This window comes from Salmo trutta, unplaced genomic scaffold, assembly GCF_901001165.1.
Source record: "Salmo trutta unplaced genomic scaffold, fSalTru1.1, whole genome shotgun sequence".
Taxonomy (NCBI): Eukaryota; Metazoa; Chordata; class Actinopteri; order Salmoniformes; family Salmonidae; genus Salmo; species Salmo trutta.
In genome coordinates, this window is record NW_021822911.1 from 1,078,446 (window position 1) to 1,103,390 (window position 24,945).

At 39.6% G+C, this 24,945-nt stretch overlaps 20 non-coding genes across 20 annotated transcripts; all 20 read right to left on the reverse strand.

The window, feature by feature from the left end:
- Positions 1–2,390: 2,390 nt before the first annotated feature.
- On the reverse strand, positions 2,391–2,463 carry trnav-uac (transfer RNA valine (anticodon UAC)). The gene has a single exon. It is a non-coding gene; the product is annotated as a tRNA-Val (tRNA).
- A 555-nt stretch (positions 2,464–3,018) lies between these two features.
- trnav-aac (transfer RNA valine (anticodon AAC)) lies at positions 3,019–3,091 on the reverse strand. Its single transcript has one exon. It is a non-coding gene; the product is annotated as a tRNA-Val (tRNA).
- Positions 3,092–3,233: 142 nt separating this feature from the next.
- trnai-aau (transfer RNA isoleucine (anticodon AAU)) lies at positions 3,234–3,306 on the reverse strand. Its single transcript has one exon. It is a non-coding gene; the product is annotated as a tRNA-Ile (tRNA).
- A 556-nt stretch (positions 3,307–3,862) lies between these two features.
- trnav-aac (transfer RNA valine (anticodon AAC)) lies at positions 3,863–3,935 on the reverse strand. Its single transcript has one exon. It is a non-coding gene; the product is annotated as a tRNA-Val (tRNA).
- Positions 3,936–4,497: 562 nt separating this feature from the next.
- Positions 4,498–4,570, reverse strand: trnav-uac (transfer RNA valine (anticodon UAC)). The gene has a single exon. It is a non-coding gene; the product is annotated as a tRNA-Val (tRNA).
- Positions 4,571–5,131: 561 nt separating this feature from the next.
- On the reverse strand, positions 5,132–5,204 carry trnai-uau (transfer RNA isoleucine (anticodon UAU)). The gene has a single exon. It is a non-coding gene; the product is annotated as a tRNA-Ile (tRNA).
- Positions 5,205–6,395: 1,191 nt separating this feature from the next.
- On the reverse strand, positions 6,396–6,468 carry trnav-uac (transfer RNA valine (anticodon UAC)). Its single transcript has one exon. It is a non-coding gene; the product is annotated as a tRNA-Val (tRNA).
- Positions 6,469–8,093: 1,625 nt separating this feature from the next.
- trnav-aac (transfer RNA valine (anticodon AAC)) lies at positions 8,094–8,166 on the reverse strand. The gene has a single exon. It is a non-coding gene; the product is annotated as a tRNA-Val (tRNA).
- Positions 8,167–8,933: 767 nt separating this feature from the next.
- trnav-uac (transfer RNA valine (anticodon UAC)) lies at positions 8,934–9,006 on the reverse strand. The gene has a single exon. It is a non-coding gene; the product is annotated as a tRNA-Val (tRNA).
- A 1,827-nt stretch (positions 9,007–10,833) lies between these two features.
- Positions 10,834–10,906, reverse strand: trnav-uac (transfer RNA valine (anticodon UAC)). Its single transcript has one exon. It is a non-coding gene; the product is annotated as a tRNA-Val (tRNA).
- Positions 10,907–16,359: 5,453 nt separating this feature from the next.
- trnai-uau (transfer RNA isoleucine (anticodon UAU)) lies at positions 16,360–16,432 on the reverse strand. Its single transcript has one exon. It is a non-coding gene; the product is annotated as a tRNA-Ile (tRNA).
- Positions 16,433–16,566: 134 nt separating this feature from the next.
- Positions 16,567–16,639, reverse strand: trnav-cac (transfer RNA valine (anticodon CAC)). Its single transcript has one exon. It is a non-coding gene; the product is annotated as a tRNA-Val (tRNA).
- Positions 16,640–16,781: 142 nt separating this feature from the next.
- trnav-aac (transfer RNA valine (anticodon AAC)) lies at positions 16,782–16,854 on the reverse strand. Its single transcript has one exon. It is a non-coding gene; the product is annotated as a tRNA-Val (tRNA).
- Positions 16,855–17,202: 348 nt separating this feature from the next.
- trnav-uac (transfer RNA valine (anticodon UAC)) lies at positions 17,203–17,275 on the reverse strand. Its single transcript has one exon. It is a non-coding gene; the product is annotated as a tRNA-Val (tRNA).
- Positions 17,276–20,109: 2,834 nt separating this feature from the next.
- Positions 20,110–20,182, reverse strand: trnav-cac (transfer RNA valine (anticodon CAC)). The gene has a single exon. It is a non-coding gene; the product is annotated as a tRNA-Val (tRNA).
- A 141-nt stretch (positions 20,183–20,323) lies between these two features.
- Positions 20,324–20,396, reverse strand: trnav-uac (transfer RNA valine (anticodon UAC)). Its single transcript has one exon. It is a non-coding gene; the product is annotated as a tRNA-Val (tRNA).
- Positions 20,397–20,934: 538 nt separating this feature from the next.
- trnav-cac (transfer RNA valine (anticodon CAC)) lies at positions 20,935–21,007 on the reverse strand. The gene has a single exon. It is a non-coding gene; the product is annotated as a tRNA-Val (tRNA).
- Positions 21,008–21,148: 141 nt separating this feature from the next.
- Positions 21,149–21,221, reverse strand: trnav-uac (transfer RNA valine (anticodon UAC)). The gene has a single exon. It is a non-coding gene; the product is annotated as a tRNA-Val (tRNA).
- A 538-nt stretch (positions 21,222–21,759) lies between these two features.
- Positions 21,760–21,832, reverse strand: trnav-cac (transfer RNA valine (anticodon CAC)). Its single transcript has one exon. It is a non-coding gene; the product is annotated as a tRNA-Val (tRNA).
- Positions 21,833–21,973: 141 nt separating this feature from the next.
- Positions 21,974–22,046, reverse strand: trnav-uac (transfer RNA valine (anticodon UAC)). Its single transcript has one exon. It is a non-coding gene; the product is annotated as a tRNA-Val (tRNA).
- Positions 22,047–24,945: the final 2,899 nt, after the last annotated feature.

A 24,945-nucleotide genomic window follows, 5' to 3' on the forward strand; every position in this document is an offset into this window, starting at 1 on the left:
ACTAAGAGCCATCTCTTTAAATGATGGATGACAGTTTAGCTAATCAGGTAGAGCCTATAGAATGCCAGAGTTAGGGAGAATAGAAATACCAGAACATGTAGACATATAAGTTAAAGATATACTAGCAGAGCACATGAGAAGACTGTTTGTTAACCAAACCCGTATGTCCAAGATTTTGTGTCCAACAGGTGAATTACAGGAGAAGGTGATTCACTCAATCCAACTAGGAGATTGGGTGTAGATCCAGTCCCTGAGGAGAAAAGACGGGAAGCAGTCCCGTTGGGAAGGCCCATACCAGGTGCTGTTAAACCACTGCCTTTGACATTAGAAAAGCTGAGAGAGTCACATGGGTCCACGTTACCCACTGCAAGAAGGTATGTACACATATGAGCACTGTTGATCACACACAGAGTTAGGAGAAGAACCGATAACCAATAAGGTCCGGGGGTTACCTCCTTAACGAAGATTTCCTATCCCGACCGTTCATCACTGTGTGTGCTCCTAGAGGTGTGAGTATGGGGTGGTACCAAGCAGAGAGACTAAGGGCAGGAGGGGGTTGGCGGTTTTTGGGAAGAGTAGAAACTCTGAGCTGCATTTTAATCTAATCTTTCTGATACATTCAGATCCACCACCTTCGGGTACTAAACATAGGTTACCGTTGTCATTGAGAAGAAGTAAAAGATAAACTATATAATACACTGATGAGTGACGTACAGAATAAGGAATCAAAGAAGATCAAGCTGTAGAATTTTAGGTGAGCATTAAACAATTCCTTGGGGAAGCAGACAACTGTACAGGAATTGGGGTTGGCCAGATTGAAGTACTCAGCCAACCCACCTCGGTTCACCTGGATTCCTGATGAGCACCAGTGTTATAGATACAAGAATGGCACCGAGAATTGAGATGATTTTAACGGCTGGAAAGGTAATCGTTAATGTGACTGACTTAGGTTTGAAAGCACAGGAGAAAATGTGTAACCTCATAGCACCTATGGCTGATGAAGGGTGGGCTAGTACCAGCAAAGGACGCATACGACAAGAATTACCACAAAGGGTGGTTAGGAACTTGCGCCCTGGGGTTATTGGTCCAACCAGTTTGAATTAGTGATAAGAGACCAGTTATAGGAGGCTAAAGTAGGCACAGGAGGAGTTTTGACCAGGATGGGAGTAGCTTTGTCTAGATGGATGCTATTGGCATCCTCAGGGAGGTTCCAGATGAATACAAAGTTATGAATCAAATATGTGAAGGCTTTAACACTACATTATTTTGGTAGTTGACAATAAATAATAATGTGGATTGAATTAATGACATCTTTTATAATCAACAGAGATTTATGAATGAAACAGGGGATGCAGTAAAGAGGTTCTCTGACCAATTATCCGCCACCTCCCTCATGACCTGGTAAAATAGACTGACTCTCGATAGGTTACGGGCAAAGAGGATGGTGGAGGTAGAATGATTAGGTTCATTGCTGTACGTACATTTCTGATAACACAGCTCATGTTTGGGAAATGGAAAAGTGTTGCAAGAACTGTATTATGGGCTGCTTTAACCTGTATGAGTGTGTTTGGGTTGTGTGGTTGTTGTTTGGTCCCGTGTGCAAGAGGTTTAATAACCAGAACTTTAGAGAGATGATAACGGAGCAGATGGTGAGCTACGGACCGAGTGAAAGTTCAGATCAATGAGACGACAAGTACCTACCGCCGAGCAAGCCTGTTCCCCTTTTTCTTTGTCACGTCTTGCAGACGTGAAGAGGGGGATTTGTAATAAAGATAATCTAACATTTTACCTAATGATATATAAGGAGGGCATTTGCACAACATGCTTCACAACAGCACACAACAAAATTCCAGAGACATATTGAGCAACCAACTGATACCAATCACGACCACACCCAGAGACAGATGGCTGACTTAAGCACTCACACAAAAATGTCAAGACATGAAAGCGCCCTAGCCACACGAACTGACCACTGGTGTAAAAAACAACATTCCATGAATATCGTAACCAACCAGACACGAATTAGCAGAAAAACACACTTAGGGGTGTTGGACTCCGAGGACAAAGGACACTGCCCAGGGCCAATGGGAAGTCGACACCACCTGGAGAATGGACCGTCCCTCCACTCATCGACCAGTCAGGAGAGCGGACCTACTAGACTCAACCTACGTCAACACACTGTTATTTCATTGTATAAATTGGATGCACACCATGTTTCGGCGCTCTCTTCCGCTAGTTCCCTATGAGCTAAACGAAGGAGTCCGTGCACGCTTTGCCAAATATCTTTGTCTCATAATAAAATGCCTTACTATAATTGAATCTACCCGGTCCAGCGTCCTGACTTGGTCTCCTTCTCAAGTAACTGATCATCAACACGTGTCAAAGAGCACTGTTTCCGCCCGGTTTCGAACCGAGGACCTTTCGCGTGTAAAGCGAACTTGATAACCACTACACTACAGAAACCGCTGCTCGATCTTTCTGCAAGTGGTAAACCGAATTTTACAGATATTCATGGCACGTATTCAAATTTCCAAAATAAGGCATTAATGAAATTATCTGTTAACGCTACAGTACTTCTTGAATGTGTCAGTGAGCATTGTTTTCGCCGGGTTTCGAACCAGGGACCTTTCGCATGTGAAGCAAACGTGATAACCACTACACCACAGAAACTGCTGCTACATTTAGCTACAAGGAGTAAACCGAATTTTAAAGATATTCATGGCACGTATTTGAATTTCCAAAATAAGGGATTAATGAAATTCTCTGTTACCACTATGGTACTTCTTCAATGTGTCAATGAGCATTGTTTCCGCCTGGTTTCGAACCAGGGACCTTTCGCGTGTGAAGCAAACATGATAACCACTACAATACAGAAACTGCTGCTACATTTAGCTACAAGGAGTAAACCGAATTTTACTGATATTCATGGCGCGTATTCGAACTTCCAAAATACAGAATTTATGAAAATAACTATTCTCCAGTAAACGTATAGTGCCTACTGCACGTGTCAAAGTGCACTGTTTCCGCCCAGTTTCGAACCGAGGACCTTTCGCGTGTTAAGCGAACGTGATAACCACTACACTACAGAAACTGCTGCTACATTTAGCTACAAGGAGTAAACCGAATTTTACTGATATTCATGGCGCGTACTCGAACTTCCAAAATACAGAATTTATAAAAATAACTTTTCTCTGTTAAAATTACAGTACCTTACTGGACGTGTCAAAGAACACTGTTTACACCCGGTTTCGAACCGAGGACCTTTAGCGTATTAAGCGAACGTGATAACCACTATACTACAGAAACTGCTGCTACATTTTGCTACAAGGAGTAAACCGAATTTTACAGATATTCATGGCACGTATCCGAATTTCCAAAATAAGGCATTAATGAAATTCTCTGTTACCGTTATAGTACTTCTTGAATGTGTCAATGAGCATTGTTTCCGCCCGGTTTCGAACCAGGGACCTTTCGCGTGTGAAGCAAAAGTGATAATTACTACACTACAGAAACTGCTGTTACAGTTTGCTACAAGGAGTAAACGGAATTTTACAGATATTCATGGCACGCGTTCAAATTTCCAAAATTAGGTAGTTATGAAAATAACTATTCTCTGTTAAAAGTATAGTACCTACTGCACATGTCAAAGAGAACTGTTTCCACCCGGTTTCGAACCGAGGACCTTTCGCGTCTTCGGTTCGACGTGATAACCACTAGAATACAGAAACTGCTGCTTCAATTAGCTACAAGGAGTAAACCGATTTTTACCGATATTCATGGCATGTATTCGAATTTCCAAAATAAGTCATTAAGGAATTTCTCTGTTATCACTATGATATGTCTTGAACGTGTCAATTAGCGTTGTTTCCGCCTGGTTTCGAACCAGGGACCATTCGTGTGTTAAGCGAATGTGATAACCACTACACTACAGAAACTGCTGCTGCATTTAGCTACAAGGAGTAAACCGAATTTTAAAGATATTCATGGCACGTATTCGAATTTCCAAAATACAGAATTTATGAAATAACTTTTCTCTGTTAAAAGTACAGTACCTTACTGGACGTGTCAAAGAGCACTGTTTCCACCCGGTTTCGAACCGAGGACCTTTCGCGTGTTAAGCGAACGTGATAACCACTACACTACAGACACTGCTGCTACAGTTTGCTATTAGGAGTAAACTGAATTTTACTGATATTCATGGCACGTATTCAAATTTCCAAAATAAGGCATTAACGGATTTCTCTGTTACCACTATGATACTTCTTGAATGTGTCAATGAGCGTTGTTTCCAACCGGTTTCGAACCAAGGACTTTTCGGATGTGAAGCAAACGTGATAACAACTACACTACAGAAACTGCTGCTACATTTAGCTACAAGGAGTAAACTGAATTTTACAGATATTCATGGCACGTATTCGAATTTCCAAAAGAAGGCATTTATGAAAATTAGTATTCTCTGTTTAAAGTACAGTACCTAATGCATGTGTCAAAGAGCACTGTTTCTGCCCGGTTTCAAACCAAGGACCTTTCGCGTGTAAAGCGAATGTGATAACCACTACACTACAGAAACTGCTGCTACAATTATCTGCAAGGAGTAAAATGAATTTTACAGATATTCATGGCACTTATTGGAATTTCCAAAATACAGAATTTATGAAAATAACTTTTCTCTGTTAAAAGTACAGTACCTACTGCACGTGTCAAAGAGCACTGTTTCCACCCGGTATCGAACCGAGGACCTTTCGCATGTTAAGCGAACTTGATAACCACTACACCACAGAAACTAGTACTACAATTAGCTGCAAGGAGTAAACCGAATTTTAAAGATATTCATGGCAGGTATTCGAATTTCCAAAATAAGGCACTAATGAAATTCTCTGTTACCATTACGGTACTTCTTGAATTTGTCAATGAGCGTTGTTTCCGCTTGGTTTTGAACCAGGGACCTTTCGCGTGTGAAGCAAACGTGATAACTACTACACTACAGAAACTGCTGCTACAATTATTGCAAGGAGTTAACCGAATTTTACAGATATTCATGGCACGTGTTCAAATTTCCAAAGTAAGGTATTTATGAAAATAACTATTCTCTGTTAAAAGTATAGTACCTACTGCACGTGTTAAAGAGCACTGTTTCCGCCCGGTTTCGAACCGAGGACATTTCGCGTATAAAGCAAACGTGATAACCACTAGACTACAGAAACTGCTGCTTGATTTTTCTGCAAGAAGTAAACCGAATTTTACAGATATTCATGTCACGTATTCGAATTTCCAAAATAAGGCATTTATGAAAATAATTATTCTCTGTTTAAAGTACAGTACCCACTGCATGTGTCAAAGAGCACTGTTTCTGCCCGGTTTCAAACCGAGGAACTTTTGCGTGTAAAGCGAATGTGATAACCACTACAGTACAGAAACTGCTGGTACAATTAGCTGCAAGGAGTAAACCGAATTTTAAAGATATTCATGGCAGGTATTCGAATTTCCAAAATAAGGCACTAATGAAATTCTCTGTTACCATTACGGTACTTCTTGAAGTTGTCAATGAGCGTTGTTTCCGCCTGGTTTCGTACCAGGGACCTTTTCGCTTGTGAAGCAAATGTGATAACCACTACACTACAGAAACTGCTGCTACATTTTGCTACAAGGAGTAAACCGAATTTTACCGATACTCATGGCACGTATTCTAATTTCCAAAATTAGGCATTAACGAATTTCTCTGTTACCACTATGATACTTCTTGAATGTGTCATCGAGCGTTGATTCCGACCGGTTTCGAACCCAGGACCTTTCGCGTGTTAAGCGAATATGATAACCACTACACTACAGAAACTGCTGCTACAGTTTGCTACAAGGAGGAAACCGAATTTTACTGATATTCATGGCACGTGTTCAAATTTCCAAAATTAGGTATTTATGAAAATAACTATTCTCTGTTATAAGTAAAGTACCTACTGCACGTGTCAAAGAGCACTGTTTCCGCCCGGTTTCGATCCGAGGACCTTTTGCGTGTTAAGCAAACGTGATAACCACTACATTACAGAAACTGCTTCTACAATTAGCTGCAAGGAGTAAACCGAATTTTACTGATATTCATGGCACGTATTCAAATTTCCAAAATAAGGCATTAACGGATTTCTCTGTTACCACTATGATACTTCTTGAATGTGTCAATGAGCGTTGTTTCCGCCCGGTTTCGAACCAAGGACTTTTCAGATGTGAAGCAAACGTGATAACAACTACACTACAGAAACTGCTGCTACATTTAGCTACAAGGAGTAAACCGAATTTTACAGATATACATGGCACGTATTCGAATTTCCAAAAGAAGGCATTTATGAAAATAATTATTCTCTGTTTAAAGTACAGTACCTACTGCAGGTGTCAAAGACCACTGTTTCTGCCCGGTTTCAAACCAAGGACCTTTCGCGTGTAAAGCGAATGTGATAACCACTACACTACAGAAACTACTGCTACAATTAGCTGCAAGGAGTAAACCGAATTTTACAGATATTCATGGCACGTATTCGAATTTCCAAAATAAGGCATTTATGAAAATAATTATTCTCTGTTTAAAGTACAGTACCTAATGCATGTGTCAAAGAGCACTGTTTCTGCCCGGTTTCAAACCAAGGACCTTTCGCGTGTTAAGCAAACGTGATAACCACTACACTACAGAAACTGTTGCTACATTTTGCTACAAGGAGTAAACCGAATTTTACCGAAACTCATGGCACGTATTCTAATTTCCAAAATTAGGCATTAACGAATTTCTCTGTTACCACTATGATACTTCTTGAATGTGTCATTGAGCGTTGTTTCCGACCGGTTTCGAACCGAGGACCTTTCGTGTGTTAAGCGAACATGATAACCACTACACTACAGAAACTGCTGCTACAGGTTGCTACAAGGAGTAAACCGAATTTTACAGATATTCATTGCACGTATTCAAATTTCCAAAATACACAATTTATGAAAATAAGTATTCTCTGTTAAAAGTACAGTGCCTACTGCACGTGACAAAGAGCACTGTTTCCACCCGGTTTCGAACCGAGGACCTTTCGCGTGTTAAGCAAATGTGATAACCACTACACTACAGAAACTGCTTCTACAATTATCTTGCAAGGAGTAAACCGAATTTTACTGATATATATGGCACTTGTTCAAATTTCCAAAATTAGGTATTTATGAAAATAACTATTCTCTGTTAAAAGTAAAGTACCTACTGCATGTGTTAAAGAGCACTGTTTCCGCCCGGTTTCGATCCGAGGACCTTTCACGTGTTAAGCGAACGTGATAACCACTACACTACAGAAACTGCTGCTACATTTAGCTACGAGGAGGAAACCGAATTTTACTGATATTCATGGCACGTATTGGAATTTCCAAAATACAGAATTTATGAAAATAACTTTTCTCTGTTAAAAGTATAGTGCCTACTGCACGTGTCACAGAGCACAGTTTCCGCCCGGTTTCGAACCAAGGACTTTTCGCGTGTTAAGCGAACGTGATAACTACTACACTACAGAAACTGCTGCTACGTTTAGCTACGAGGAGGAAACCGAATTTTACAGATATTCATGGCACGTATTCGAATTTCCAAAATAAGGCATTAATGAAATTCTCTGTTACCGCTATAGTAATACTTGAATGTGTCAATGAGCATCATTTCCGCCCAGTTTCGAACCAGGGACCATTCTCATGTGAAGCAAACGTGATAACCACTACACTACAGAAACTGCTGCTACAATTATCTGCAAGGAGTAAACCGAATTTTACAGATATTCATGGCATGTATTCGAATTTCCAAAATACAGAATTTATGAAAATAACTATTCTCTGTCAAAAGTACAGTACCTACTGCACGTGTCAAAGAGCACTATTTCCACCCGTTTTGATTCGAGGACCTTTCGCGTGTAAAGCGAACGTGATAACCACTACACTACAGAAACTGCTGCTACAATTAGCTGCAAGGAGTAAAGCGAATTTTACAGATATTCATGGCACGTATTTGAATTTCCAAAATGCAGAATTTATGAAAATAACTATTCTCTGTTAAAAGTACAGTACCTACTGCACGTGACAAAGAGCACTGTTTCTGCCCGGTTTCGAACCGAGGACCTTTCGCGTGTTAAGCAAACGTGATAACCACTACACTACAGAAACTGCTGCTACATTTTGCTACAAGGACTAAACCGAATTTTACAGATATTCATGGCACGTATTCGAATTTTCAAAATAAGGCATCAATTAAAATCTCTGTTACCGCTATAGTACTTCTTGAATTTGTCAATGAGCGTTGTTTCCGCCCGGTTTCGAACCAGGGACCTTTCGCGTGTGAAGCAAACGTGATAACTACTACACTACAGAAACTGCTGCTACAATTAGCTGCAAGGAGTAAACCGAATTTTACTGATATTCATGGCACGTGTTCAAATTTCCAAAATTAGGTATTTATGAAAATAACTATTCTCTGTTATAAGTAAAGTACCTACTGCACGTGTCAAAGAGCACTGTTAAGCCCGGTTTCGATCCGAGGACCTTTTGCGTGTTAAGCAAACGTGATAACCACTACAGTACAGAAACTGCTGCTACAATTAGCTGCAAGGAGTAAACCGAATTTTACCGATATTCATGGCACGTATTCAAATTTCCTAAATAAGGCATTAAGGGATTTCTCTATTACCACTATGATACTTCTTGAATGTGTCAATGAGCGTTGTTTCCGCCCGGTTTCGAACCAAGGACTTTTCGGAGTGAAGCAAACGTGATAACAACTACACTACAGAAACTGCTGCTACATTTAGCTACAAGGAGTAAACCGAATTTTACAGATATACATGGCACGTATTCGAATTTCCAAAAGAAGGCATTTATGAAAATGATTATTCTCTGTTTAAAGTACAGTACCTACTGCAGGTGTCAAAGACCACTGTTTCTGCCCGGTTTCAAACCAAGGACCTTTCGCGTGTAAAGCGAATGTGATAACCACTACACTACAGAAACTACTGCTACAATTAGCTGCAAGGAGTAAACCGAATTTTACAGATATTCATGGCACGTATTCGAATTTCCAAAATAAGGCATTTATGAAAATAATTATTCTCTGTTTAAAGTACAGTACCTAATGCATGTGTCAAAGAGCACTGTTTCTGCCCGGTTTCAAACCAAGGACCTTTCGCGTGTTAAGCAAACGTGATTACCTCTACACTACAGAAACTGCTGCTACATTTTGCTACAAGGAGTAAACCGAATATTACAGATATTCATGGCACGTATTCGAATTTCCAAAAGAAGGCATTAATGAATTTCTCTGTTACCGCTATAGTACTTCATGAATGTGTCAATGAGCTTTGTTTCCGCCCGGTTTCGAACCAGGGACTTTTCACGTGTGAAGCAAACGTGATAAACACTACACCACAGAAACTACTGCTACAATTAGCTGCAAGGAGTAAACCGAATTTTAAAGATATTCATGGAACGTATTCGAATTTCCAAAATAAGGCATTAATGAAATTCTCTGTTACCGCTACAGTACTTCTTGAATGTGTCAATGAGTGTTGTTTTCGCCCGGTTTCGAACCAGGGACCTTTCACGTGTGAAGCAAACATGATAACCACTACACCACAGAAACTAGTACTACAATTAGCTGCAAGGAGTAAACCGAATTTTTAAGATATTAATGGCACGTATTCGAATTTCCAAAATAAGGGATTAATGAAATTCTCTGTTACCACTATGGTACTTCTTCAATGTGTCAATGAGCGTTGTTTCCGCCTGGTTTCGAACCAGGGACCTTTCGCGTGTGAAGCAAACATGATAACCCCTACACTACAGAAACTGCTGCTACAATTATCTGCAATGAGTAAACCGAATTTTACAGATATTCATGGCACGTATTCGAATTTCCAAAATACAGAATTTATTAAAATAACTTTTCTATGTTAAAAGTGCAGTACCTACTGCACGTGTCAAAGAGCACTGTTTCCACCCGGTTTCGAACCGAGGACCTTTCACGCGTTAAGCGAACGTGATAACCAATACACTACAGAAACTGCTGCTACAATTAGCTGCAAGGAGTAAACTGAATTTTACCGATATTCATGGCACGTATTCGAATTTCCAAAATACAGAATTTATGAAAATAACTATTCTCTGTTAAAAGTACAGTACCTACTGCACGTGACAAAGAGCACTGTTTCCACCCGGTTTCGAACCTAGGACCTTTCGCTTGTTAAGCGAATGTGATAACCACTACACTACAGAAACTGCTGCCACAATTAGCTGCAAGGAGTAAACTGAATTTTACCGATATTCATGGCACGTATTCGAATTTCCAAAATAAGGCATTAACGAATTTCTCTGTTACCACTATGATACTTCTTGAATGTGTCATTGAGCGTTGTTTCCGACCGGTTTCGAACCAAGGACTTTCCGCATGTGAAGCAAACGTAATAACCACTGCACTACAGAAACTGCTGCTACATTAATATACAAGGAGAAAAACCGAATTTTACAGATATTCATGGCACGTATTCGAATTTCCAAAATACAGAATTTATGAAAATAACTATTCTCTGTTAAAAGTACAGTACCTACTGCACGTGTCAAAGAGCACTATTTCCACCAGGTTTTGTTTCGAGGACCTTTCGCGTGTTAAGCGAATGTGATAACCACTACACTACAGAAACTGCTGCTACAATTAGCTGCAAGGAGTAAACCGAATTTTACCGATATTCATGGCACGTATTCGAATTTCCAAAAATACAGAATTTATGAAAATAACTTTTCTCTGTTAAAGGTACAGTACCTACTGCACGTGTCAAATAGCACTGTTTCCACCCGGTTTCGAACCGAGGACCTTTCGCTTGTAAAGCGAACGTGATAACCACTACACTACAGAAACTGCTGCTACAATTATCTTGCAAGGAGTAAACCGAATTTTACTGATATTCATGGCACGTATTCGAATTTCCAAAATAAGGCATTAACGAATTTCTCTGTTACCACTAAGATACTTCTTGAATGTGTCAATGAGCGTTGCTTCCGACCGGTTTCGAACCAAAGACTTTTCGCATGTGAAGCAAACTTGATAACCACTACACTACAGAAACTGCTGCTACACTTATCTACAAGGAGTAAACCGAATTTTACAGATATTCATGGCACGTATTCGAATTTCCAAAATACAGAATTTATGAAAATAACTATTCTCTGTTAAAAGTATAGTGCCTACTGCACGTGTCAAAGAGCACTGATTCGGCCCGGTTTCAAACCGAGGACTTATCGCGTGTTAAGCGAACGTTATAACCACTACACTACAGAAACTGCTGCTACATTTAGCTACGAGGAGGAAACAGAATTTTACTGATATTCATGGCACGTATTGGAATTTCCAAAATACAGAATTTATGAAAATAACTTCTCTCTGTTAAAAGTACAGTACCTTACTGGACATGTCAAAGAGCACTGTTTCCACCCGGTTTCGAACGGAGGACCTTTCGCGTGTTAAGCAAACGTGATAACCACTACACTACAGAAACTGCTGCTACATTTTGCTACAAGGAGTAAACCGAATTTTAAAGATATTCATGGAACGTATTCGAATTTCCAAAATAAGGCATTAATGAAATTCTCTGTTACCGCTATAGTACTTCTTGAATGTGTCAATTAGCATTGTTTCCGCTGGTTTCGAACCAGGGACCTTTCGTGTGTGAAGCAAACGTGATAAACAATACACCACAGAAACTGCTGCTACAATTATCTGCAAGGAGTAAACCGAATTTTAAAGATATTCATGGAACGTATTCGAATTTCCAAAATAAGGGATTCATCAAATTCTCTGTGGTACTAATTGAATGTGTCAATGAGCGTTGTTTCCGCCCGGTTTCCAACCAGGGACCTTTCGCGTGTGAAGCAAACGTGATAACCACTACACTACAGACACTGCTGCTTGATTTTCCGCAAGGAGTAAACCGAATTTTACAGATATTCATGGCACGTATTTGAATTTCCAAAATAAGTCATTAATAAAATCCTCTGTTACCGCTATAGTACTTCTTGAATATGTCAATGAGCGTTGTTTCCGCCCGGTTTCGAACCAGGGACCTTTCACGTGTGAAGCAAACATGCTAACCACTACACTACAGAAACTGCTGCTACAATTATTTTGCAAGGAGTAAACCGAATGTTACTGATATACATGGCACGTGTTCAAATTTCCAAAATTAGGTATTTATAAAAATAACTATTCTCTGTTAAAAGTAAAGTACCTACGGCAAGGGATAAAGAGCACTGTTTCCGCCCGGTTTCGATCCGAGGACCTTTCGCGTGTTAAGCGAACGTGATAACCAATACACTACAGAAATTGCTTCTACAATTAGCTGCAAGGAGTAAACCGAATTTTACCGATATTCATGGCACTGTCATGACTGTCCTGATCAGGTCAGGATACAGGAGACCACCACCCTACAGATTATCTCCCAAACCCCCAACAGAGGAGGAGAGATCTAGGGGTCTGAAGATGTGGGGGTTTTATGACACCTCATGCCCATAATACAGAGAAATTCCTTTGTCCTAACAATGGAGAACTGGCCTCAGAACCTTAAACATGCAATAAAGGAACTTTGGAACAATGGTTTCTGTCAGCCACAATGGTGGTTATGACGAAAAATGGAATATTAAAATGTATGTAACTTTTGTATTGGTTTTTAAAGGTTAAGAGATGACGTTATTATGAAAACATTGTACCTTTAAGAGTTTTCCCAGTATATGCCTGATGTTTATACATTGTACGCTGTTTGGAAAATATCCAAATCAAACAGAATGTTTTGATAAAGATGAAATGTGAAGTTAGTGTCTAAAATCAGATTTTTAGCCAAATCTAAGCCTTGCCCCCTGTACTTGGTCCGCCCAGAGAATCGCCCTAAAGGCTGTTACGCCCACTTCTGACCCGAGGGTATAAGACAGGAGATTGGAGAATTAACATAGGAGACTATTGACCCCAAGCTGCAGCGAAGGTCTAACAAAGTCGACGAACCCCAAAACGAAACACAAGGTTGAAGACAAAGAAATATTTTTCTACACGAGCTACGGACGAGTAGCTGTGTCTAAGCGGGTGAATTCAAGCCGAACCACCCAGCCTCCACTCTCGATTGAATCGTGGTATCGACACCATTCGAGCCGAAGCTGTGAGCTCTGAGCTACAGAGCTGTCTGTCCTCAGAAGACCCCTTTCAGATCAAGGGTGAGGATCAGACCACTTAGCCAAGAAGGACACTGACACGTATTCGAATTTCCAAAATACAGAATTTATGAAAATAACTATTCTCTGTTAAAAGTATAGTGCCTACTGCACGTGTCAAAGAGCACTGTTTCGGCCCGGTTTCGAACCGAGGACTTTTCGCGTGTTAAGCGAACGTGATAACCACTACACTACAGAAACTGCTGCTACATTTAGCTACGAGGAGGAAACAGAATTTTACTGATATTCATGGCACGTATTGGAATTTCCAAAATACAGAATTTATGAAAATAACTTCTCTCTGTTAAAAGTACAGTACCTTACTGGACATGTCAAAGAGCACTGTTTCCACCCGGTTTCGAACGGAGGACCTTTCGCGTGTTAAGCAAACGTGATAACCACTACACTACAGAAACTGCTGCTACATTTTGCTACAAGGAGTAAACCGAATTTTAAAGATATTCATGGAACGTATTCGAATTTCCAAATTAAGGCATTAATGAAATTCTCTGTTACCGCTATAGTACTTCTTGAATGTGTCAATTAGCATTGTTTCCGCTGGTTTCGAACCAGGGACCTTTCGTGTGTGAAGCGAAAGTGATAAACAATACACCACAGAAACTGCTGCTACAATTATCTGCAAGGAGTAAACCGAATTTTAAAGATATTCATGGAACGTATTCGAATTTCCAAAATAAGGGATTCATCAAATTCTCTGTGGTACTAATTGAATGTGTCAATGAGCGTTGTTTCCGCCCGGTTTCCAACCAGGGACCTTTCGCGTGTGAAGCAAACGTGATAACCACTACACTACAGACACTGCTGCTTGATTTTCCGCAAGGAGTAAACCGAATTTTACAGATATTCATGGCACGTATTCGAATTTCCAAAATAAGTCATTAATAAAATTCTCTGTTACCGCTATAGTACTTCTTGAATATGTCAATGAGCGTTGTTTCCGCCCGGTTTCGAACCAGGGACCTTTCACGTGTGAAGCAAACATGCTAACCACTACACTACAGAAACTGCTGCTACAATTATTTTGCAAGGAGTAAACCGAATGTTACTGATATACATGGCACGTGTTCAAATTTCCAAAATTAGGTATTTATGAAAATAACTATTCTCTGTTAAAAGTAAAGTACCTACGGCAAGGGATAAAGAGCACTGTTTCCGCCCGGTTTCGATCCGAGGACCTTTCGCGTGTTAAGCGAACGTGATAACCACTACACTACAGAAATTGCTTCTACAATTAGCTGCAAGGAGTAAACCGAATTTTACCGATATTCATGGCACTGTCATGACTGTCCTGATCAGGTCAGGATACAGGAGACCACCACCCTACAGATTATCTCCCAAACCCCCAACAGAGGAGGAGAGATCTAGGGGTCTGAAGATGTGGGGGTTTTATGACACCTCATGCCCATAATACAGAGAAATTCCTTTGTCCTAACAATGGAGAACTGGCCTCAGAACCTTAAACATGCAATAAAGGAACTTTGGAACAATGGTTTCCGTCAGCCACAATGGTGGTTATGACGAAAAATGGAATATTAAAATGTATGTAACTTTTGTATTGGTTTTTAAAGGTTAAGAGATGACGTTATTATGAAAACATTGTACCTTTAAGAGTTTTCCCAGTATATGCCTGATGTTTATACATTGTACGCTGTTTGGAAAATATCCAAATCAAACAGAATGTTTTGATAAAGATGAAATGTGAAGTTAGTGTCTAAAATCAGATTTTTAGCCAAATCTAAGCCTTGCCCCCTGTACTTGGTCCGCCCAGAGAATCGCCCTAAAGGCTGTTACGCCCACTTCTGACCCGAGGGTATAAGACAGGAGATTGGAGAATTAACATAGGAGACTATTGACCCCAAGCTGCAGCGAAGGTCTAACAAAGTCGACGAACCCCAAAACGAAACACAAGGTTGAAGACAAAGAAATATTTTTCTACACGAGCTACGGACGAGTAGCTGTGTCTAAGCGGGTGAATTCAAGCCGAACCACCCAGCCTCCACTCTCGATTGAATCGTGGTATCGACACCATTCGAGCCGAAGCTGTGAGCTCTGAGCTACAGAGCTGTCTGTCCTCAGAAGACCCCTTTCAGATCAAGGGTGAGGATCAGACCACTTAGCCAAGAAGGACACTGACATCGTGAGGACAACCGGAGAGTTGCGCCGTAGAAGTGCGTCATTTAGAAGCCTAAACGACCCACGCGGAGCTTCCCACCTGAGAACTACAACACGTAATTACATCATTATATTCTGACCCATAAGAGCGGCAGTTCGGGGCAAGGCTAATTTTAAATAAGCATGGCTGACAAATGAACCCAAATGTATATTTCTCTCGTGTACTTCCTTTCTTTCTCTCTCTTTAAAATCCCCATTTTGGGTAACAAGCGCCAGAGTTTGTTGGCCCGTTGTACTAAGTCCTAATCAATAGCTAGACTGTGTTTTGTGTATGTGCATTTTTATCATCATTTTAGCTTGCTAGTAAATAAATAATCAACTAAGATTGGTGTGGTAAATTCAGTGGTAAAGCCCGGGTCCGTGCAGATTCCCGGATTATACGACTTTCAGATTATGAGACTGTAGAGGAAATTGATTAATTTAGCGACTGTTGTAATCGATATTCTGATATCCTTTGAGTTAATTTGGGAAATAGAAACTCAATCAAAACAATGTTCCCATGGTGCCCCAGGTTAATGAGTTAATAATTGCTTGATTCATTGCTTAATTCATTTAATCACGTAATTATAAACCGTTAATCATTCGATGAGCAACAGTCGTCACATTAACTAATACAACGTCACGACAGCACGTATTCGAATTTCCAAAATAAGGCATTAACAAATTTCTCTGTTACCACTATGATACTTCTTGAATGTGTCATTGAGCGTTGTTTCCGACCGGTTTCGAACCAAAGACTTTTCGCATGTGAAGCAAACGTGATAACCACTACACTACAGAAACTGCTGCTACAATTATCTGCAAGGAGTAAACCGAATTTTACAGATATTCAAGGTACGTATTCGAATTTCAAAAATACACAATTTATGAAAAAAAAATTTCTCTGTTAAAAGTACAGTACCTACCGCACGTGTCAAATAGCGCTGTTTCCACCCGGTTTCGAACCAAGGACCTTTCGCGTATAAAGCGAACGTGATAACCACTACACTACAGAAACTGCTGCTTGATTTTTCTGCAAGGAGTAAACCGAATTTTACAGATATTCATGGCACGTATTCGAATTTCCAAAATAAGGCATTAATGAAATTCTCTGTAACCGCTATAGTACTTCTTGAATGTGTCCATGAGCTTTGTTTCCGCCCGGTTTCGAACCAGGGACCTTTCGCGTGTGAAGCAAACGTGATAACCACTACACTACAGAAACTGCTGCTACAATTATCTTGCGAGGAGTAAACCGAATTTTACTGATATACATGGCACGTGTTCAAATTTCCAAAATTAGGTATTTATGAAAATAACTATTCTCTGTTAAAAGTAAAGTACCTACTGCTAGGGATAAAGAGCACTGTTTCCGCCCGGATTCAATCCGAGGACCTTTCGCGTGTTAAGCGAACGTGATAACCACTACACTACAGAAACTGCTTCTACAATTAGCTGCAAGGAGTAAACCGAATTTTACCGATATTCATGGCACGTATTCGAATTTCCAAAATAAAGCATGAACGAATTTTTCTGTTACCACTATGATACTTCTTGAATGTGTCATTGAGCGTTGTTTCCGACCGGTTTCGAACCAAAGACTTTTCGAATGTGAAGCAAACGTGATAACCACTACACTACAGAAACTGCTGCTACAATTACCTGCAAGGAGTAAACCGAATTTTACAGATATTCATGGCACGTATTAGAATTTCCAAAATACAGAATTTATGAAAATAACTTTTCTCTGTTAAAAGTACAGTACCTACTGCACATGTCAAATAGCACTGTTTCCACCCGGTTTCGAACCGAGGACCTTTCGCGTGTAAAGCGAACGTGATAACCACTACACTACAGAAACTGCTGATCGATTTTTCAGCAAGGAGTAAACCAAATTTTACAGATATTCATGGCACGTATTCGAATTTCCAAAAAAAGGTATTAATGAAATTCTCTGTTACCGCTATAGTACTTCTTCAATGTGTCAATGAGCATTGTTTCCGCTGGTTTCGAACCAGGGACCTTTCGTGTGTGAAGCGAACGTGATAAACACTACACCACAGAAACTACTGCTACAATTAGCTGCAAGGAGTAAACCGAATTTTAAAGATATTCATGGAACGTATTCGAATTTCTAAAGTAAGGGATTCATGAACTTCTCTGTGGTACTAATTGAATGTGTCAATGAGCGTTGTTTCCGCCTGGTTTCGAACCAGGGACCTTTCACGTGTGAAGCGAACATGATAACCACTACACTACATTAACTGCTGCTTGATTTATCTGCAAGGAGTAAACGGAATTTTACAGATATTCATGGCACGTATTCGAATTTCCAAAATATGGCATTAATGAAATTCTCTTTTACCGCGAAAGTACATCTTGAATGTATCAATGAGCGTTGTTTTCGCCTGGCTTCGAACCAGAGACCTTTTGCGTGTGTAGCGACCGTGATAACCACTACACCACAGAAACTAGTACTACAATTAGCTGCAAGGAGTAAACCGAATTTTAAAGATATTCATGGCACGTGTTCAAATTTCCAAAATTAGGTATTTATGAAAATAACTATTCTCTGTTAAAAATAAGGAACCTACTGCAAGTGTTAAAGAGCACAGTTTCCGCCCGGTTTCGATCCGAGGACCTTTTGCGTGTTAAGCAAATGTGATTACCACTACACTACAGAAACTGCTTCTACAATTAGCTGCAAGGAGTAAACCGAATTTTACAGATATTCATGGCACGTATTCAAATTTCCAAAATAAGGGATTAACGAATTTCTCTGTTACCACTATGATACTTCTTGAATGTGTCAATGAGCGTTGTTTCTGCCCGGTTTCGAACCAAGGACTTTTCGGATGTGAAGCAAACGTGATAACAACTACACTACAGAAACTGCTGCTACATTTAGCTACAAGGAGTAAACCGAATTTTACAGATATTCATGGCACGTATTCGAATTTCGAAAATACAGAATTTACGAAAATAACTATTCTCTGTTAAAAGTACAGTCCCTACTGCACGTGTCAAAGAGCACTGTTCCCGCCCGGCTTCGAACCGAGGACCTTTCGCGTGTTAAGCAAACGTGATTACCACTACACTACAGAAACTGCTGCTACATTTTGCCACAAGGAGTAAACCGAATTTTACAGATATACATGGTACGTATTCGAATTTCCAAAATAATACATTAATGAAATTCTCTGTTACCGCTATAGTACTTTATGAATGTGTCAATGAGCTTTGTTTCCGCCCGGTTTCGAACCAGGGACTTTTCACGTGTGAAGCGAACGTGATAAACACTACACCACAGAAACTACTGCTGCAATTAGCTGCAAGGAGTAAACCGAATTTTAAAGATATTCATGGAACGTATTCGAATTTCCAAAATAAGCAATTGATGAAATTCTCTGTGGTACTAATTGAATGTGTTAATGATTGTTGTTTCCGCCTGGTTTCGAAGCATTGACCTTTCGCGTGTGAAGCGAACGTGATAACCACTACACTACAGGAACTGCTGCTTGATTCTTCTGCAAGGAGTAAACCGAATTTTACAGATATTCATGGCACGTATTCAAATTTCCAAAATAAGGCATTAATGAAATTCTCTGTTACCGCTACAGTACTTCTTGAATGTGTCAATGAGTGTTGTTTTCGCCCGGTTTCGAACCAGGGACCTTTCGCGTGTGAAGCAAACGTGATAACCCCTACACTACAGAAACTGCTGCTACAATTATCTGTAATGAGTAAACCGAATTTTACAGATATTCATGGCAGGTATTCGAATTTCCAAAATACAGAATTTATGAAAATAACTTTTCTCTGTTAAAAGTGCAGTACCTACTGCACGTGTCAAAGAGCACTGTTTCCACCCGGTTTCGAACCGAGGACCTTTCACGTGTTAAGCGAACGTGATAACCAATACACTACAGAAACTGCTGCTACAATTAGCTGCAAGGAGTAAACCGAATTTTACCGATATTCATGGCACGTATTCGAATTTCCAAAATAAGGCATTAACGAATTTCTCTGTTACCACTATGATACTTCTTGAATGTGTCATTGAGCGTTGTTTCTGACCGGTTTCGAACCAAGGACTTTTCGCATGTGAAGGAAACATAATAACCACTACACTACAGAAACTGCTGCTACATTTATCTACAAGGAGTAAACCGAATTTTACAGATATTCATGGCACATATTCGAATTTCCAAAATAAGGCATTAACGAATTTCTCTGTTACCACTATGATACTTCTTGAATGTGTCATTGAGCGTTGCTTCCGACCGGTTTCGAACCAAAGACTTTTCGCATGTGAAGCAAACGTGATAACCACTACACTACAGAAACTGCTGCTACATTTATCTACAAGGAGTAAACCGAATTTTACAGATATTCATGGCACATATTCGAATTTCCAAAATACAGAATTAATGAAAATAACTATTCTCTGTTAAAAGTATAGTGCCTACTGCACTTGTTAAAGAGCACTGTCTACACCCGGTTTCGAACCGAGGACTTCTCGCGTGTTAAGCGAACGTGATAACCACTACACTACAGAAACTGCTGCTACATTTAGCTACGAGGAGGAAACCGAATTTTACTGAAATTCATGGCACGTATTCGAATTTCCAAAATAAGGCATTAATGAAATTCTCTGTTAACATTATAGTACTTCTTGAATGTGTCAATGAGTGTTGTTTCTGCCCGGTTTCGAACCAGGGACCTTTCGCGTGTGAAGCAAACGTGATAACCACTACACTACAGAAACTGCTGGTACAATTATCTGCAAGGAGTAAACCGAATTTTACAGATATTCATGGCACGTATTCGAAGTTCCAAAATACAGAATTTATGAAAATAACTTTTCTCTGTTTAAAGTACAGTACCTACTGCACGTGTCAAAGAGCACTGTTTCCGCCCAGTTTCGAACCGAGGACCTTTCGCGTGTAAAGCGAACGTGATAACCACTACACTACAGAAACTGCTGCTTGATTTTTCTGCAAGGAGTAAACCGAATTTTACAGATATTCATGGCACGTATTCGAATTTCCAAAATAAGGCATTAATGAATTTCTCTGTTACCACTATGATACTTCTTGAATGTGTCAATGAGCATTGTTTCCGCTGGTTTCGAACCAGGGACCTTTCGTGTGTGAAGCGAACGTGATAAACACTACACCAAAGAAACTACTGCTACAATTAGCTGCAAGGAGTAAACCGAATTTTAAAGATATTCATGGAACGTATTCGAATTTCCAAAATAAGGGATTAATGAAATTCTCTGTGGTACTAATTGAATGTGTCAATGAGCGTTGTTTCCGCCTGGTTTCGAACCAGGAACCTTTCGCGTGTGAAGCAAACGTGATAAGCACAACAATACAGAAACTGCTGCTTGATTTTTCAGCAAGGAGTAAACCGAATTTTACAGAAATTCATGGCACGTATTCGAATTTCCAAAATAAGGCATTAATGAAATTCTCTGTTACCGCTATATTACTTCTTGAATGTGTCAATCAGCGTTGTTCCCGCCCGGTTTCGAACCAGGTACCTTTCGCGTGTGAAGCGAACGTGATAACCACTACACCACAGAAACTAGTACTACAATTAGCTGCAAGGAGTAAACCGAATTTTACAGATATTCATGGCACGTATTCGAACTTCCAAAATACAGAATTTATGAAAATAACTTTTCTCTGTTAAAAGTACAGTACCTACTGCACGTGTCAAAGAGCACTGTTTCCGCCCAGTTTCGAACCGAGGACCTTTCGCGTGTAAAGCGAACCTGATAACCACTACACTACAGAAACTGCTGCTTGATTTTTCTGCAAGGAGTAAACCGAATTTTACAGATATTCATGGCACGTATTCGAATTTCCAAAATAAGGCATTAATGAATTTCTCTGTTACCACTATGATACTTCTTGAATGTGTCAATGAGCATTGTTTCCGCTGGTTTCGAACCAGGGACCTTTCGTGTGTGAAGCGAACGTGATAAACACTACACCAAAGAAACTACTGCTACAATTAGCTGCAAGGAGTAAACCGAATTTTAAAGATATTCATGGAACGTATTCGAATTTCCAAAATAAGGGATTAATGAAATTCTCTGTGGTACTAATTGAATGTGTCAATGAGCGTTGTTTCCGCCTGGTTTCGAACCAGGAACCTTTCGCGTGTGAAGCAAACGTGATAACCACAACAATACAGAAACTGCTGCTTGATTTTTCAGCAAGGAGTAAACCGAATTTTACAGAAATTCATGGCACGTATTCGAATTTCCAAAATAAGGCATTAATGAAATTCTCTGTTACCGCTATAGTACTTCTTGAATGTGTCCATGAGCTTTGTTTCCGCCCGGTTTCGAACCAGGGACCTTTCGCATGTGAAGCGAACGTGATAACCACTACACCACAGAAACTAGTACTACAATTAGCTGCAAGGAGTAAACCGAATTTTACAGATATTCATGGCACGTATTCGAACTTCCAAAATACAGAATTTATGAAAATAACTTTTCTCTGTTAAAAGTACAGTACCTACTGCACGTGTGAAAGAGCACTGTTTCCGCCCAGTTTCGAACCGAGGACCTTTCGCGTGTAAAGCGAACGTGATAACCACTACACTACAGAAACTGCTGCTTGATTTTTCTGCAAGGAGAAAACCGAATTTTACAGATATTCATGGCACGTATTCGAATTTCCAAAATAAGGCATTAATGAATTTCTCTGTTACCACTATGATACTTCTTGAATGTGTCAATGAGCATTGTTTCCGCTGGTTTCGAACCAGGGACCTTTCGTGTGTGAAGCGAACGTGATAAACACTACACCAAAGAAACTACTGCTACAATTAGCTGCAAGGAGTAAACCGAATTTTAAAGATATTCATGGCAGGTATTCGAATTTCCAAAATAAGGCACTAATGAAATTCTCTGTTACCATTACGGTACTTCTTGAATTTGTCAATGAACGTTGTTTCCGCCTGGTTTCGAACTGTTTCAGACGTTTAAGGGACGACAAAACGACTATTGCTTTAAAACGACACAGAGAGTTCAGCACCTACAGTTACGATCTGTCTTTAATTTTGCCCTTTTTTAAAACCATAAATTTGGATTAGCACAGCTAACACAGCTAGCTCAGCTAGCACAGCTAACGCAGCTAGCACAGCTAACACAGCTAACACAGCTAGCACAGCTAACACAGCTAGCACAGCCAACACAATCAAAGGAAGCCAAATTCTCACTGGCTTCCCTTGCCTTCAACGCTACGGGCAGCAACAATGTTATACTCTTTATGACCAGACAGCATCAGACAGGACTGAGACAGACTGTTTCACTGTCCAGACAGCATCAGACAGGACTGAGACAGACTGTTTCACTGACCGGACAGCATCAGACAGCACTGAGATGAACTGTTTCACTGACCAGACAGGACTGAGACAAACTGTTTCACTTATCAGACAGGACTGAGACAGACTGTTTCACTGACCAGACAGCATCAGACAGGACTGAGACTACCCCAAAGACAACGTGTGTGAAGCAAGAGCTTCCTGTGACAACCGGAAGTTGTTAAAAACAGCCTAGAGCTATTGTCATATGGCCACCTGCAGATAGTGAAAATTACTCAACTCAACCATGTGTCATTCAGTAAATTATTAAGGTAGAGACTTCTTATTCAGGATTCTGTTTATGTCTACCCCAAAGACAACGTGTGTTGAGTAAGAACTTCCTGTGACAACCGGAAGTGGTTAAAAACAGCCTAGAGCTTTTGTCATATTTCAACATGACGGAGAGTAAAGTCAGTCAGGAGTCCCTGACCTTGTCTTCTCTCAAGAAGATGTCTGGTAGGCCCATTTAAATACCTTTTTTGGACATTTCAAGATAGCAGATGTTTGAGTTGGGTCTATTAACACAGCTGTGAGTTGTTATTTTTTTCATTTTTTCATTTTTGACAAAATGAGCAGTCCTGGAAGTGACAGATTTTGACTCATATTGAGTGATAAGACTGAGCTATTTAGAAAATCCCTTAGCCTTTCGACTAATTTTGGGTTAGTTGAACTAATTTTGGGTTAGTTCTCTCAAGAAGAACTAACCAATCTCAACATGACAGAAAGTAAGACAGGGAAACCAATCTCAACATGACAGAAAGTAAGACAGGAGAACCTATTTCAACATGACAGAGAGTCAGTCAGGAGTCCCTGACCTTATCTTCTCTCAAGAAGATGTCTGGTAGGCCCATTTAAATACCTTTTTTGGACATTTCAAGATAGCAGATGTTTGAGTTGGGTCTATTAACACAGCTGTGAGTTGTTAATTTTTCATTTTTTCATTTTTGACAAAATGAGAACTCCTGGAAGTGACAGATTTTGACTCATATTGAGTGATAAGACTGAGCTATTTAAAAACACTTTTTCAACATTTCAAGATAGCAGTTAGTTCTGTTTGATCTTATTAAAGACAGCTGTATATTTTTTTTTTGACCCAAAAATATTCTATGTTCACGCCCACTTTTTTTGCACTATGTTTGAAGGCTGTCAACTTCTTGTCAGGAGGAGAATCACTTAGCCTTTCAACTAATTTTCAAATGATAGGATGCCTATTTAAAAACACTTTTTCAACATTTCAAGATAGCAGTTAGTTCAGTTTGATCTTATTAAAGACAGCTGTATCATTTTTTTATTCATTTTGACATATTGTTTGGGACCATTTTTTTGCTCTGTTTGAAGGCTGTCAGCTTCTTCTCAGGAGGAGAATCACTTAGCCTTTCAACTAATTTTCAAATGATAGGATGCCTATTTAAAAACACTTTTTCAACATTTCAAGATAGCAGTTAGTTCAGTTTGATCTTATTAAAGACAGCTGTATCATTTTTTTATTCATTTTGACATATTGTTTGGGACCACTTTTTTTGCTCTGTTTGAAGGCTGTCAGCTTCTTCTCAGGAGGAGAATCACTTAGCCTTTCAACTAATTTTCAAATGATAGGATGCCTATTTAAAAACACTTTTTCAACATTTCAAGATAGCAGTTAGTTCAGTTTGATCTTATTAAAGACAGCTGTATATTTTTTTTTTTGACCCAAAAATATTCTATGTTCACGCCCACTTTTTTTGCACTATGTTTGAAGGCTGTCAACTTCTTGTCAGGAGGAGAATCACTTAGCCTTTCAACTAATTTTCAAATGATAGGATGCCTATTTAAAAACACTTTTTCAACATTTCAAGATAGCAGTTAGTTCAGTTTGATCTTATTAAAGACAGCTGTATCATTTTTTTATTCATTTTGACATATTGTTTGAGACCATTTTTTTGCTCTGTTTGAAGGCTGTCAGCTTCTTCTCAGGAGGAGAATCACTTAGCCTTTCAACTAATTTTCAAATGATAGGATGCCTATTTAAAAACACTTTTTCAACATTTCAAGATAGCAGTTAGTTCAGTTTGATCTTATTAAAGACAGCTGTATCATTTTTTTATTCATTTCGACATATTGTTTGGGACCACTTTTTTTGCTCTGTTTGAAGGCTGTCAGCTTCTT